Raw genomic sequence first — 15837 nt, 5'->3', positions numbered from 1 at the left:
CCAGGTCTGTTTGCTGACACAGTAAGCCTACAGCCGTCACACAAAATAAATGTTCTGCCCAATAGGAAAGCAATTTTGCAATGCATCACTTTAAGTGAGTGGACCTCTGTGCGGCAATCAGTGTCTCTTAACCTTTCCTTAATTTGTCTTGTCTTGTTATGAGCTCTCCAGAACAACTCTGTCCTTTCGCTATATCTGAGCGCTCGGTTCAACGTGAGAGGATGAAAATGTGAGTCAGAGTCACATTGTGTTGTAGGGCTATCCCTCAGAGTCGATGCAGCTGTTTCCTCTTTTATTCAGTCTTTGAAGACGCACAGAAATACTGCGTCACAACATGAATCCGATACTGTGGCCTGTGTGCTTCTTCCTATTTTCGGAGCGCCGTCATTAGTGTGCTCAAATGAGAGGATAATAAAGAATAAGTTACTGCAACTTTCACTGCACACTTGATTTACTGCCTCCACCTTTCTTCTGCACACAAACATCAAACACTTGATTTCAAGAGAGAGCTGATAAGGAAATGTTATCTCAGTGTGAAGGAGGCAGTGACCTCCCCTCTGGCTTGTAAGAGGTTGCATGAAAGTATTTGCAGCATTGTCCCGCATTGCCATCCTCTGAGAGCCAAGTATAACTGGAGTAAATGAGCACATGGAGAGCGCTGTGTGGTTTTAATCTCGCCAGTGCTGAGAGCAGGCTCACAGTACGGGATTTGGTTTCATCTCAGTATTATAAAAAAATAAGTGTTGTCTCAGGAGTGCAGCTTTTCCACTTGTATAGGGCATCATCACTCTCGTTCAACAACCTGACACATATTTTGGTAGGATTGTCGCCACAAGAAGGAAGTTGTAAACCAGAGAGGCTCCCAGTGCAGGAAGCCTCCTTTCACTGTGGATAATGTCACCTTGAAAACACGGTGGTCCTCAGCAGACCCTACACAGAGCTTATGCTAAGACTCTGAACAATACCAACCGGGATACTTAATAGGCCACATAACGTGTTAATAATAATATAAACTGATCCCAAAGTTCATGTAAAACAAATCTCAATCCATCCAATCTGGAACGGTTGCAAGCAACATGTTTCAGATTGGCAAGTTCAGTTTTTAGGACTTGTTTATGTTGTGTTTATTCCTTCTCATTCCCTGGACTCTTTGGTAACTCCAACCCTTCATTAAGCCTTATTACGCACACCACTCACTCAACATCTGGCTTGGGGCTCCGAGAATGGCTCATTTGCCGTGGTTTTTATTGCAGTCATATAGTTGGAGCTGTAAACGACTGTGTGGCTGTGTATTGTTTTCTGTTGTGGGGAGCACACAGCATTCTCACCAGCAAAGGGGAGTGTTAATGTGCACAAGTTGTCCATCACATCCTCTTAACAAGTTTAAGATTTTATCTGCAGGTTTTTGCTGTGAAATATGCTCTTTTTTTAAACCCCAAAAGAACAGTACCATTTTTTAATTATAGCTTTATTAGCAAATGCCATTAGCAGCCACAGTATTCAGACTTTAGTGGAAGTGGGTTCTTCAATTTAGCCCGCGCCTGTGATTGGACGAATGTCAGTTGAGTAAGTGGCAAGTAGTGGAGGAATTGGCAGCTCTATAACTCCCTCAGACAGGTTTGTCATCTGTGTCAATGACCCACCGGGGAGGCAGCCCTAATATCAAACCCAATGCTGATGGATGACCGCAGTTCCAGCTGTTAAGGCACTGTCACAAACAGGTTCCTCCATAGCCCGTCACTGTGTGTGCATGTGTGTGTTGTACTGTGGGACGTAAACCCTAGTCAACCTTGATTTTCTCAGTCTGTGGCCACAAGAGCTGCTGGTGTCATGAGTATCTCACAGGGCCTAATCTGATTTTATGATGATGTTTTCTCAGATAGTTTTCTGTGGCGTTTAAAGAAACATTCATATTAGATATGTGTTTTTCTAAACTTTAAAGCTGTATTTCCATTATCTTCCTATTCTCCTTTCAACTGTTCTCTTCAACAGTGACAAACTTTAAAACATTTACATTTGTTTGTTTGTTTGTTCGTTGTTTTCATGTATGTTTCATTGTATTTGTGAGAAGTTGAGGTCGTCTGCCAGACAAAGGAATCCCAGCAAGAAATGTTGTACCAATAGAAATCAAACCTATACATAATGTATTTGTTTTATTAAGCTAACTGTGGATACACCCATGTTTCAGCCTTAAATGCACATTTTGGACTGAGGCAGAGCATGTGGCAGACAGATCAATGCTCATGCATAAGATTTTATTCTCAAACTGATTTAATTATGTTCACTGCAGAACAATAGGATGGTATTTTTTTTATGTATTAGTGTAAAATTGAGCGACTTTATAAATCACATCTTTGAGCTTGAGGAATTAAAATGTTTTAATTAAAGCAAATGACATAAATATCACATGAATATCTCACACTGAAAGACGTATGGTTTGAATTAATGCTGAAGGTGAGAGAAGGTGCTTTACACTGGCACCCCTCTCTCTCTCTACAGTACATGCTCTCATTGTTTCATTGTTCTGCCTCGCTTCTTTCAGCAAACGTGGTTCATAGTGGCTCAAGTGTAAACTACAGTACATCGCAGGAAGGAAGAGGGACCTGGTTGTGGGGGTTGGGAGCACGATCCCAGACCATAAAACCTGGCAGCCTGCATTGTTCACCACCACCATTCCAGCCCAGTTTCACTGTTTTCTCCCTATGCTGTGTGTATCCTGTCCTTCAAGAGGCAGTAAATGTTGTTGTTGTTCATCAGACAAACACGACCGACCAGGCTGCTCGTCTGCCTTTGTTCTTACCACGAAGGTTCTTGAAGGCAGGAAGAAGGTTGTGCCAAAAAAGCAAATGAATAACCTGGTTATAAAGTTTGACACGATTCATATGGGTCCAATAAGACACACATTAGGTTGCATGCAGCATGCATACACTGTATAGAGAGCACAATAAAAACATGCAATTTCGGATGGATGCTAACACATCTAAATCTCCTCTTATAGCACCACCTTGTGGTGGACTGAGTTGACTTCTCTACATCTTCAAAATCATTGACTGCTGCAGTGTCATATCACCAGTAACTCAAGCTGGACATAATTCAAAATATGCACATTTCACAATATCTTGTGTGTTTTTTTATACTATGCTAATATGTAATATTTATTAAATTACTTTAAATTCAATACAAAATTAAAAAAAGGTATGTATAACACACCACAAAATCACAATCACAACCCACTTTTTAAATAAGACTACCACAAACTGACCATGAAACTGTGTCTATCGTGAATGAATTCTCTGTTCTGTGCGTGACCGCAGAAGGAGAGTACAACTTTTGTGGAATGCAGATGCTTCTCTCTCTCTCTCAGTCTATCTTTGTGATTTAAGGCTGTCAAGGAAGCCACGCAGCAGGCTCCAGACAGGAGGCTGGACATGACAATGAAGCTGGAGAGCCCTGCAGGAACTGCTCCGCCTGCTGGCCGGGCACAGAGGGCTCCGGAAACACTGCAAGACAACCAGAAGAAGGAATGTGGTCACTGAAATTCTCCATCTAGTTCTTTGCAAGTGTTTTTCCTATCCTGTATGTTCATTTGGAGCTGAAGAAAGCAAGAAAGAAAAACTGAAAAATGGATGTAAAAGACTGGACAGAAAATGTTTATCGTGTTTGTGAAAGGTTTTCCTTAGCTTTATTTTTAGAGATTCTGGGTCAGTTATGAGAACAATAGTGACCAAATAACCTGAATATATGATGTCCCGTTTTTTCCCACAACCACACATTCATTCCCAGTTCATCTGATAACCACAAGGCCACTTGTTCATCTATCACTCCTTCTGCTTATCCACCTTCTCTTGCAAGGACCAGAACTGTAAACACAGGGCAGAAATTGCCTCTGCGCTTCCCGCTCCAAATAGAAAGCTGGAGACACGGGAACATTTTTTTTGGAAAACTGCTCTACACTCTAAACTAAATGCAGCCTTTCTTTGAGATCAGAAGGACTGATGAAGCCTGTCATAATCATTTCTATGCTACATTAACAGAGGCAACACTGTAGTTTACCTTGGCACGGGCAAGTGTTGCTCCATGGCCTCAAGCATTTATAGACTCCAACCTCCACTCCTGCTGAAGTGAAGGGTCAATGTCTGTCTGAGTTTAAGAAGTTTCACATCATGAGCACTAGAGCTGCTCATTTATAAACTCTGCTTGTGTTTTTTGCTCAGTGGAAGATATTCATACGACTGCTTTGAAGAGAGTTCAGTTCTAATTGTCCCTTTGTATCACTGCAAGCCAAAATCTAAGTATCAAAGTCTATATTATTTATCCAAGATGTTTTTTTTGTGGTCCTTTATCAGATCAGCAAGCTCCTGGGAAACACCCCACAGTTTCCAGGCATATGGTTTGTATTTTCAAAATCAATTTCTGTCTCACTGTTGGTTGCAGTGCCACTGAAGTCATCAGGGTCACGCACCTCCCTCCATAGTCGTTTGCCAGCCGCTTCCAGCTGAAAAATGGAGCTTTCTGGACCAGAGGGGTATATGAACAGAGATAGCTTGACACAACCATTTGTTTGGCTCAGGTGAATACAGCCAGACAGCAACACAGTCCCTGCTCTGCATTGGGGCTTGCACTATGGCCAGATCCCACTGGACGCTCATTCCTCAAAGACACTCGGAAGCTCGGCTCAGACACACTGCTACTGTACTTTACTATATGGAAAAAGACACAGATGCTTTTTTGTTTTTTTTTACTGTATATACAGTATTTTACTCTAATAGTCAAAAGTTTAGCTCAGGTGGGAGGGTACATTTAAAGAGCTTTTCATGGATTAGAATCAAAAGAAGTCTGTCAAATCTGTCTGTTTTAGTAACATTTTAAAGTAAATAAGTGGTATCCAAAGTATAAGTATTCATTATGCAGCAGGATGGTCCCTGTTATTGTAGTATTATCATACACAGTATTACTGGATTATTTCACCAATGCTTTTTAATGTGGAGCTATACTTTTAACAAGCCGTATTAGCAGATTAATAAAATCTGTTACAATGCATCATATCTTGTTAAATATTTGTGTTTTGTTTGTCAATCTTAATCTGCAAAGTAACCATTTCAAATAAATGTTGTGGAGTAAAAAGTACAATATTTGGCTGTAAAATGTTCTTTAGTAGAAGTATAAAGTACCTCAGAATTCTACTTTGCAGCTTTCCACAGCTCCAAAAATCTATCTTATCATACTGAACCACAATATAACCCATTGAAACCAATACTGTAACACACAAGTATACAATCATAGTCTGGTGACAATAGCATCTCACTACAGTCCTTTTGAGTGTTTTTAAATTATTGTCCATTTCTATTATTCAATTAATCTCAACATAAAAGGTCCTACTGTCACAGTGAAAAGTGTTTACAATCCCCAAGTATATCTGACAAAAATACAGCGGTAATAAATATAACCAGTAAATAACAACACTGAAGCCAGACTCTGTTGACAGATGCTATCTTGCACCCATTCATTTCCCTGCTCTTTATTGACTGCATCCGGTGACTTCATATAAACTCTTGTGTCGACTGTCACAACTTCTCAGACTGCTGTTATATTCAGCAGGTATGAACAGAAACAGCCCGGCACCTAGGGTGTAATGAATTTGAATCTGTGGCTGATTCTGTATTAGTCTGGGTTACTGCTCAGCCCTGCAGGAAATGAATTGCCCTTTATTTACCATTACAAATTACAGGTGACCCACAGTGAGGAGAGCTGTGAGTTTGAAAGGTGCGACAAATAGATTTAGAGGGGCAATGATTCCCACTTAGATTCCTGTTGTGCAAATGCAAGAGATTAAATGACAGAAGATATTAGGAAAGAATTTGTGATTCCCACTGTGATAAACGTAATGTGGTTAGGAGGCAATGAATATGTCTGCTTTTGTCACAATTAGATTAGATTAAGTATTAGATTACATTACATTGATTTGTTGTATTGCAAATTGTCATGTTGACGAAGCTAGCAGAAGGCAAATGAGGATATAAGGTTAGCATTGCTGCAGGGGTGGATTTGTTCGAGGTTACAATGTGCTGGAGTAAGTGCTTCAGGTGTGGACCGAACAACACCCTCATTAGACATCCTTGACCCCGTGGTAAGGATTAAATCCTCACTTTTCAGTCAGTGTTGTCCTTTGCTAATGTTGGTGGAAGCGAGTAATAACCGAGCTAAATGCTCCACAGAGAAATCCTGTTGTCAGCATGGTGGCTGAGTCCTTCAGTGGCCACTTTTGACTTTGCTCTTTCTCAGAGACCATTCAGCCAGAGTTAACCACATCAGTCGAAAATGCTAAAATCATATTACCCCGGAGATAAATCCATCAGTCCCCTCGTGGACGTATACGGCGAATGTGTTCAAACCACGCTTTACACCATTTTAGGCTCCCTCTCCAGCCAGTGACTTGGCCTGTTGAGTAATGAAGTGTTGGGATTCAGTAATGAGACTGTTTACAGGGCGTGCTTGTTTCACATGAATCAAGCCCAGTGTGTGGTTAGATAAATACCAGCTTGGCCCTGCACGAAGCCAGTCAAACCTTCTCCTCTGCTCAGGAAATGGCAGCCAAATTCCTGTGAAATGAATGAAGAGGAAATCTGCGAGTGGCAGCCTACCACGAGATCGCTCTGAAAGGAGAGGGTGGAAAAGCCGTGGCCCTTCCTCTGGCGTGGACCCGGGCCAGGGCTCACTAGGTGAGACTGATGGAATAATAATACACATCCTGAGTGTTCTTTTCATTAGCAGCACGGTTTCATGTTTTTCATCATCCTGCTGAGAGAAATGGAGAGACCCTTATTTCTGAGCCGGACAAATTACCCTTTCCCCTCTGGGAGATGCAGCTGCATTCAATATTGTGTGTCTCTATGTGTGGGGGTGTCCCGCTGGTGTCAGTGTGTTTCAGTTGAGGGTTGTAGCTGGATGCAGGGATTTCCTGTGGAAATAATAATTAACCACAACATGCACAAAGGGTCGGCGATAAACGCTTGGCCCTCTCGCTAAATATCGCCTTTCACAAGCAACTAACTGGATTCATCTCATTTCCTACATGAGATATAAATGTGAAACTAGCTTCCATTGGGATATAAGGAGTTAGTTTAAAGCCGTGACCTCAATCTGTCCGTTGTGTAAGCCTATCAGTCCGGGTTGTTTGAACTGAAGTGACAGCATGACCGTCCATATTTAGAACACATTATCGGTGATTCATATTAGCCCTTAACCAAAGCAATCCCTCCATTAACTCCACCTGCAAACACCTCGTATCCCAGGTGACCTATTTTCCCAATTACCAATGTCATTACTCTGCACTTGCCTTCCACCAGCCGTCACCAGTTGTCCAGATTTGAGCCGATTTCATAGAAACTCCTCTGACGGTTACATTAGTGTACATTTTTGTGCGCTCTTATTACAGAGCACAGAGACGAAGAGTTACAGCACCTCTCAAATGAACCAGGCTTGAGTGATAAATCTCCGGCACTAATGCACATGCTTAAGAGTTTTTGACTGTAAATAAAGTCATGGGAGACATGTACTTACATGGAGAAAAGCCTTGAGGAAATGGCTTCCCCCTTGAAAGAATGAATGGGTGTGTATGTCTGCAGCCAATCAGAATGCAAGTTGAAAAAGCCTCTTTTTTGTCTTCCTGGAGCCTTTACCAAGGCCCCATTGCTGTTTTTGAGAGCTTGTGTGTGATAATGTAAACAATATTTCACAAATTATGACCTAACCATACTTGACTCATATTGACAATAATAAACTCCTGTTGCAGATGTTGAATTTCTCCCCCCAAAAAAAGCAAAAAAAGATAATCTTTTTGACAATAGAACAGGCAAAAGGAAACAGCCATATGAATATGTGTCAGATAACTGGGAGGACAGTTCATTCTGTGTCAATATATAGCTTTTCATCATGATCATCAAAGCATCATCCATCTCTCTGTGCAAACACTGGTGACACCTTCATTGCCTTTGATGATACATTCATCCTGTCAAAACGAGGTGATAATCAACTCGTTTCCACTGCAGCCGTCGATATCTGAGCTGAATCTGTGTTCATGCACCGTTTAAAAAAAGGTGTTACAGTTAGACACCTCGGAGGATATTCAGCCCACAGTTAATCACATTCTTTTGGGGGGTGGTTCAGGATGCATTCATTCATTCATTTAACTAAAAATAGGCTGCAATCTGTAACAACATAATACACAATTGATGATAGAAAAGGAGCAGAGAAAAGATAAATCGTGAGTACCTGCCCCCTTTCTTAAAGTGAGTAACATAAATAGTCCGTCATAGATGTTCTGTCAATATGTACAACCGTTGAGCCCGATCGATATTGGATTTTTTTAAACTAATGTCAATATTTGGGAGGTTTAAAAAACATCTAATGACGATATGGTGACATACACTCATATTACAATTGAAAAATCAACTTGTCACTGCTCTCTGGTGGCCAATGTATTGGTGACACTGTTTCTAAATTACAACAAACAATAGTTTGACAATTCTGTACTGCAATTGTGTGTTACTTATTGGCCAGCATGTACACAGGTACCGATGTATAAATATATCAGTCCAGCCCTGTGCACAAATCAAAACCAGCACGTTCTCATCCCAACTCATCACATATGGACGCTTGGTCAGGACCCCCACTGTTTAAAGCGCTGGGAATTGAAACAAAACTAATTGGTTTAGGAAAATATCATGGTTTGGTCTAAAATAAGTTTGTTGGGTAACATACACATCCAATGAGAGAAGACTAAACATGAACATTACTCACATCGTCCACTTATTATATCTGTATGTATTTTCTTAAAGAATAGATTCACAGCTTTTTAAGTCTGTCTTAGCAACAACAGTCAGGTGTACGGAACAATGAACAGGTTTTGTTTGGTGTATTTATTTCCATACTGGCCATTTAGGGATCCCTTAAGTGTTTCCTATGTAAAAGATGGGGGACAAAATGTACAATCCTCGTTATGTGCAAAACTACATTAAAGAAGATAATTTTGTGCAAAACAATTTTTTTGTGCACCAAATTCCCTTCTTTGCATTAGTGATCCTCCACAGCAGCACAGCAAGGAAACACTGGGAATCAAAAAGAGGGAATTTTAAACTCAAAGGCTGTAACTTTAGAAGATATCCATTTAGTTTGAATCACGCTGAAGCTTGTTTGCTTCAGATTAACTTTTATTTTTGCCCAAAACAAGAACTCTGGATTTTATCCCCCATCAAATAAGTGCATTGGGAAGTTCATAAGGCCAGTGTGATCAAGAGGAATGATTACTGCAAGCAAAACCTGTTTTAATATAGATATGGGCATGTGAGTATTGTTTTAAGACAGACTTGAAAAAATATTAACCTATCCTTTAAATTCCAAAATAGTTGAATTAGTATGTTATATATATGTTGTGTGTACATATTGGAGTTTTTCCTTCTGTGATCATAATCAGCTAAACAACCTCTGCTAATTTAGAAAAGATAATCCGTTTTTTGGCTCTACACAAACACTAAATTGTATTATCCTTAATCTAAGAGCAATGTAACGTTGTTGGTAGATGTTCCCTTGAATCCACCTTATTTATATCTGTAAAGTACATAGCGGATTTATATGCGTGTGATTAATTAGTATATGATCTTCCCCACACCGCTGCACAGTAACTAAAATATGGCAAGATACTGTAGGTTATTTGTAAAGTTTTCAGAATAAACTTATAACACAACATTTAGCATGCTGCTGCTCGTGTGAGACTTTCAGAGTTGAATTTCCTGGCACTTAAACTCAAAGATCTGCTGGCTGGCGACGTATTGACTATTTAGATTAGCTCTCACTGGAGTGGAAACCTCCTTCACGCAGACCATCAAGTGCTAATTGGTTTGGAATGGAGGAAAAGTATCAAGGAACAGATTCCAGATGACACACCAGTGATGGAAACATCCTTTAAGTAAATGTAGCAGTCGGCTCCAGCACACCGCACCATGCTTCATCTGCAGGGGACGTCTGATCATGCAAGCAGTGACTGCCAGCTGAATCACAGGGTTCCTCTGTAGTGTACTCTTTGCTTTAATGGAGTGCAGTGCTGCAGTTCTTGCTCTGGTTCTGTGTGAAAGTCGTCTGCCCCTGCCTGTACTGTATGTGGGAAAGCATCTGAGGCAGCGACTTCCCGATGGGATGCAGTACAGATGGAGCAATTAAAGTCGAGCCGCAACAATTGTCTTTTTCGAAGCAGACATATTGGAGAGTGAGAAGAAACAATGCATCCAGTTTAGAATATTTTACTGAAGTTCAGTGAAAACAATATAACTAGCCACAGGAGGACGGAGCATGTGAGGCTGCAACTGAAATAGCCGGCAAGTCTGTGTGTTCAGGGAATCTATATTTTACTGTTAAGAGCTTAATGAATGTGAAGCTGTGTGTTTATATGCAGTGTGTCTGCCCACTGTTTTACTTCAGACCTCTTAAAACAAGTCAAATTAAATAAATTCAGTACATTGACAGAATATAAACTTTTTACTCATAAATGATTCCCTATTCAACAAAAGCCCAAATCCTGTACTGGTTGTTCCCTATGCGAGATCATTTATGCACTGCATGTTGGAAAAGAAGATACTCCCATGTCTATCAGAGATCATTTTGATGAGCAGACTATCCTGGCACATCGCCCTCTAATATGCCGTCTCCTCAGCACAGTGGGTGAGGGACAACAGCAGGAGGGAGTTGGTGGGAACTGTATTCTCTCTCTCATCATGGGGTCTTCTCCCAGCTCGCTGTGCTCTGGAGGTGTCTGGCCGCTGTGCTGAGGTTGATGATATCAGGTTATAATTAATACAGAAATCAAATTCCACCCACTTTGCATCCTCTCTGATTTGATTATTTCTGTGTGGGTTAACATCATATAGCACCACCTTCTCCATATGACATGTTTAACCTGTTTACTGTGTTTCACCCACTAAAAATAGATACAGCTTGTTTCAGGATACAGTCTCATATCCGTTCTGAATCACCCTTGCAAGAGCTTAGTCTACGATTTAAAGCCTCTTTATCTCTTTATATGAAACCAATTTTCACTCAAATAGTATAACTCTGTTTTTGTAAGAAAGATATTCTCAGATTGCTAATAGTTGTTACATTTTACAACAGTGTCAGTCTGATGTTTTGTACTGGAGGCGTGTTGCTCCAGCAGGAACACAGATGGCTCACACATCAGACACTCAGCACATCATTCCATTATGGCAATTAAACAAAGAAGACCTGGTGGGCAGAAATGGAGAGTAAGCTGCTTGGCTTACAGTACGGCTCAGGGCCATTTGGTCAGCAGTCTTTATCAAAGACTCAAAGTTGTATCTGAACTTGTGCAGCAACTCTCTCCTGGGTTGGGACCACTGTTTTGATAAGCAGCCATACTCCTAGCCTCATTTGAAATTTACTACATAAGTGACTCCATGATTCTGTCACATAATGTTCACTGTATTTTGTCTGCCTGGAAAATTCCCACGGACTAGAATGGAAACATTTAGGAATAATTAGACATTGGGGAAATTCGCTCACTCGCTTTCTTAACGAGAGTTAGATAAGAAGATTGATACCACTCCTGTGTAACTGTGAAGCTACGTACAGCCAGCAACCAGTTAGCTTAGCTTAGCATAAAGAATGGAAAACCTGACTCTATTTAAAAATGACAAAATCTGCAAACCAGCACCTTGAAAACTCACTAATTACCATTTTACATCTTTGTTTTCCTTTTAACAAACAGGAAAACAGCACATGATTTTACAGCTAACCGACGGCTGGTATTGGCTTCATATTTACTGTAGGCTACATACTTGACAATGGAAATAATCAGGTTGGATTTCAGTGCTGGTTTCATGTATCATGACTCCAGGAAAAGGCTTCAGCTATCAGATAGTGACCTTACATATGAAATGCTGAGGTTATATGGGGTTACTAAACTCCATGCATGTGAATATTTCACACATAGTCGTTTGCGTGCTCTTAAGCACATTATTCCCCTTATCCAAGTGCTTTACGCATGTCAATGTTGCAAAGAGTTCCTGATTATATAATGAAAATGCAAACCATAAAAGTACTATACTTAACAGTTGGTTGTGTATTACATGACCAAGCTCTTAGATAAGGGCATGCCTCTCTGTTTTTACTGCTCTTTATTGATGACAAAGTAGTTATCTGTTAAATGTAATAATGAATCTGCATGATAAAATGAGAGAATCAAACTCAGCATTAGTTCACTCTGTAATGAGTGCAGCAGCAGACAAAACAAAGGCTTGCTTAATGAACAGGATTATGTCTTTGGAAACATGCAGACAAAGAGCATAATCTAAAAAGTTCTGAAACAATGAGTCCTAGTTGCAACAGACAATAATCTTAGCTGTAGTGAAGATATAGATCACGGTTTGACAAATGATTATGATGATTTTGATATTTCCTGCAGACAATTCAACTTTTTCATTTCCTGGTAAATTGTCTCAGCTCCAGTCCTGTCCTGGTGGGCTTCCCTCTCGGTCCCGTCTTCGCTCTGTGCGTTTATTAAAGCTAACGTTTGTCAGCAGGAAGATGGTTGATATGCAAAATGTGGAGCAGCTATTCCCTCACGCTTTAGTTATTCTGGCTGTTTGAGAAATGATCTATGAGGAAATGCCCTGCTACGACACAACAGATAAGAGACATGAGTAATGTTCTGAAGATTTTGGTGTTATTTCTCTTTATTGTATATTTTTTTATTTGTACCTGAGTATGTGTTGAAGAATGATGTCACTGGAGAGAAAACATTGCACTCTGAGTGAAAGTATTTAATTATCAATTTAAGATTCTTATGCTTAAATAAGGATAAGGAATATGGCTTGAACCTTTTTTTAATCTGCTGTATGCATATCATGTATTCTTTGTCATGGAATTATAATAATCTAAAAGAAAGCATGTAAAAAATGAAAATAAATGAAAAGAGGGTGTTTGCTAAATTCGTCGTCATATACATATACATGAAATTCTTCTTCAGCATTTAACCCATCCCTAGCTTATTGGGAGCAGTGTGCTGCTGAGAAGCGCCCGGGGAGCAGTTAGGGGTTCAGTGTCTTGCTCAGGGACACTTCGGCACAGGACTCGTAGCAGCCAAGGATCAAACCGCCGACCTTGCGGTTGCCGGACGACCCTCCCTACCCATTGAGCCACAGCCAACGATTACTGCATTGCTCACTGGAGTGTGATTTAATTTGCAGCATTCAGCCACACTATTAATGAACAATTATTTACCACAGATCTGCACCATTCATACTATTGCTGTCTGCCATACAATGTAATTGCAGCAGCCCCAAATGTCAATATATTCTAGGTGTCACATGATCCCACGAGAATTAAATTAATCTAACGCCTTCATGCACAGGATGAGATGAATTTCATTGTTTCTAGATTTCAAAAGCTATTACTTTCCAATTTTATGTTTAACTTGTTTAATATAATAATTAAAACATCCAGACTTTTGCATTGTGATGTTGATGAGATTGGAGCGTATTTTAGGTCAAATAAAACTGCTTGGATTTTTCGTAAAATTATATTAGGTTTTGACTCTGACATACAGTACACAATACAGCAACAGTTTGCCCTTTGAATGATTATTTATTATAGCATTTATCAACTCAAAGGGACAGATCTTTTTCTCTCCCCTAATTGTGTTGTCAAACCAGATCTGTGATACAATAACGTACCAAACAGTATAGTTTGAAAGCAAGGCAATTTCTCAGAATATAATTTCTGCTGGGAAAATGAAGTGAAAGGACCATGCTGTGTGAGGAAATTGTTCTGCTAAGTGACTCTTCCCCTCACATCGCCAAGCAGCATCTCTCCATATAAATGGCCGTCCAGGCTATTTGTCAGGAACACACATCAATCTTGGAGCATATCGCCACAGAGCCAGGAGGCGAGGCGGTGTAGTGCTGCTGTTACCAGTCAGAAATGTGTTGAGCTTGTCTCCTCAGGCTATCCTCACTCAGTACAGTAGAGGAACAAAGCTGCAGCCACCGTTCTGAAGACTGGTCACTTTCATTAGAGAAGACTTTAAAGGAATTACAGGAGCCCGGCCACAGGGGTATCTTGAATTATCGTACTTGGATTTAGATCAATTCATCAAGAATAAAACTGAAAGGCTTCAGTAAATATTTCAGAAATGTTTGACTGTGTGCGAGAAAAGGAGAGTGAGAAAACTAAATTCTTCCGATATGTGTGTGACCTGTTTTTCTACAACTCCTCTTTGCATCTGTGACTTGTTGATTCCCTTGTGGCTGCCCTAATTACACATGAGGCCAGAAGGATAATCCAGTAAGGGGACGATTTAAATTCTTCAACAAGGTGCTGAAAACGTGTCAGGGATCTTCACAGTGACTAAGTCATTCACCCGTGTGCTTCATCTTATAAGATGCATCTGGCATTATTCTGTATTCTTCTTCTTATCAATAAATCCTACTAACACTACTGCCTGTGTAGGCAGAGCCTGAAAATCTAGAAGAATTAACTTTTAATAAAATGTTCCACTGAGATGAGTGAGTCATTGAGAGTAAAAAAGGTGATTCTCTGGGGACTGAAACTGGGAAGTTTCATCAAATCTTAAGAGATCTGCATTATTTTTGATGAGTAGAGTCTAAAAAGCACTTTGAAAAATGAAGCCTACTAATTTCTCAAATCGTCCAACATTTTTACTGGAGACACTTGAAATAAAGAAACGTTCTCATCTTTCTTCTGCATAGTTATTTCTGCAGATTAAGTTGTCTGAAAAATAATCAGTTATCTTAAATCCGGCATATCTATATATGTGAATATCCACCAGTTTTCCCCTCCACTCATTTTTAATGCTTATATTGTCATGACCCAGAAGAGTGTGTATTCAGGGGGATGTTTCTGATCTCGTGTCCTGAGCTGTGGAATAATGTAAGAGCACTGGTGTGTTGCTGCTGCGGCTGGGGGAGCGTGTTGCCATAAAATATTAACGACTTGGAAGCACAGCCACCTGACAAGATGAATGTAATTGGCCCTCGCAGCTCTATCTGTGCATGTTAATGAGATGGGATGGTATTTAAATCAGTCGCGCCCCAGACACTGTGGCTGCAGACTAGAAAACCACAAACAAAGACGCAGTGAGAGAGCACGGATGCAGTGAGATAGATACAGAAAATGTCACTTATTATTCCGTTTTGTGGACCTGCTTCTTGCATCTCTTTGTATTATTGTTGTTTGTTTGAGCGCAACAATATTTGTTGCTGAGCCTTTGAATTACTTTTGATCAAACTAATGAAAACTAATGTTGAGATAAATTAGTTTTTCAGAAAATGTAAAGCTAATTGCAAAAAGGTGAGGTGGGTTGAGGGAAGCTGTGGATAAAGGCCAGATATAACGCTGAGGCAAAGGTGTGCACCTGCAGAGCACCTGTCCTGCCAAGGTGCTGCGGTCAAGTCCTGCCTGTCGCCAGGGGTCTGGAATAAAGCTGTAGTATCTAAAGCAAAATGTGACCACCTCAGGAGAAAATACAGGGCTCTGGTAGCCACAAATAACAGCTTGAGTCAACTCTCAGGGGGCAGGACTCAGGAATTTGTAGCAGGTAGCAATAACATAACCTAAATCTTAAAGGGAAAAAAGGCCAGATTGTGAGTGTAGGTGCGTGTGTGCGAGTTAGGCTAAGAGACTCTCAGATTTCTGGAAAACGGAATGAATAAAACAAGTCAGCAGATGGGAAACTGTGTCACTCTACTTTCATTATTCTGACAACTTTTGCCTTTTATGTGACAGCGTCGTGGTCATCCTCACTAGCACCCC

The sequence above is a fragment of the Pholis gunnellus genome, assembly GCF_910591455.1.
Source record: "Pholis gunnellus genome assembly, chromosome: 12".
NCBI lineage: Eukaryota > Metazoa > Chordata > Actinopteri > Perciformes > Pholidae > Pholis > Pholis gunnellus.
Note: the sequence above shows the minus strand (reverse complement) of the source record.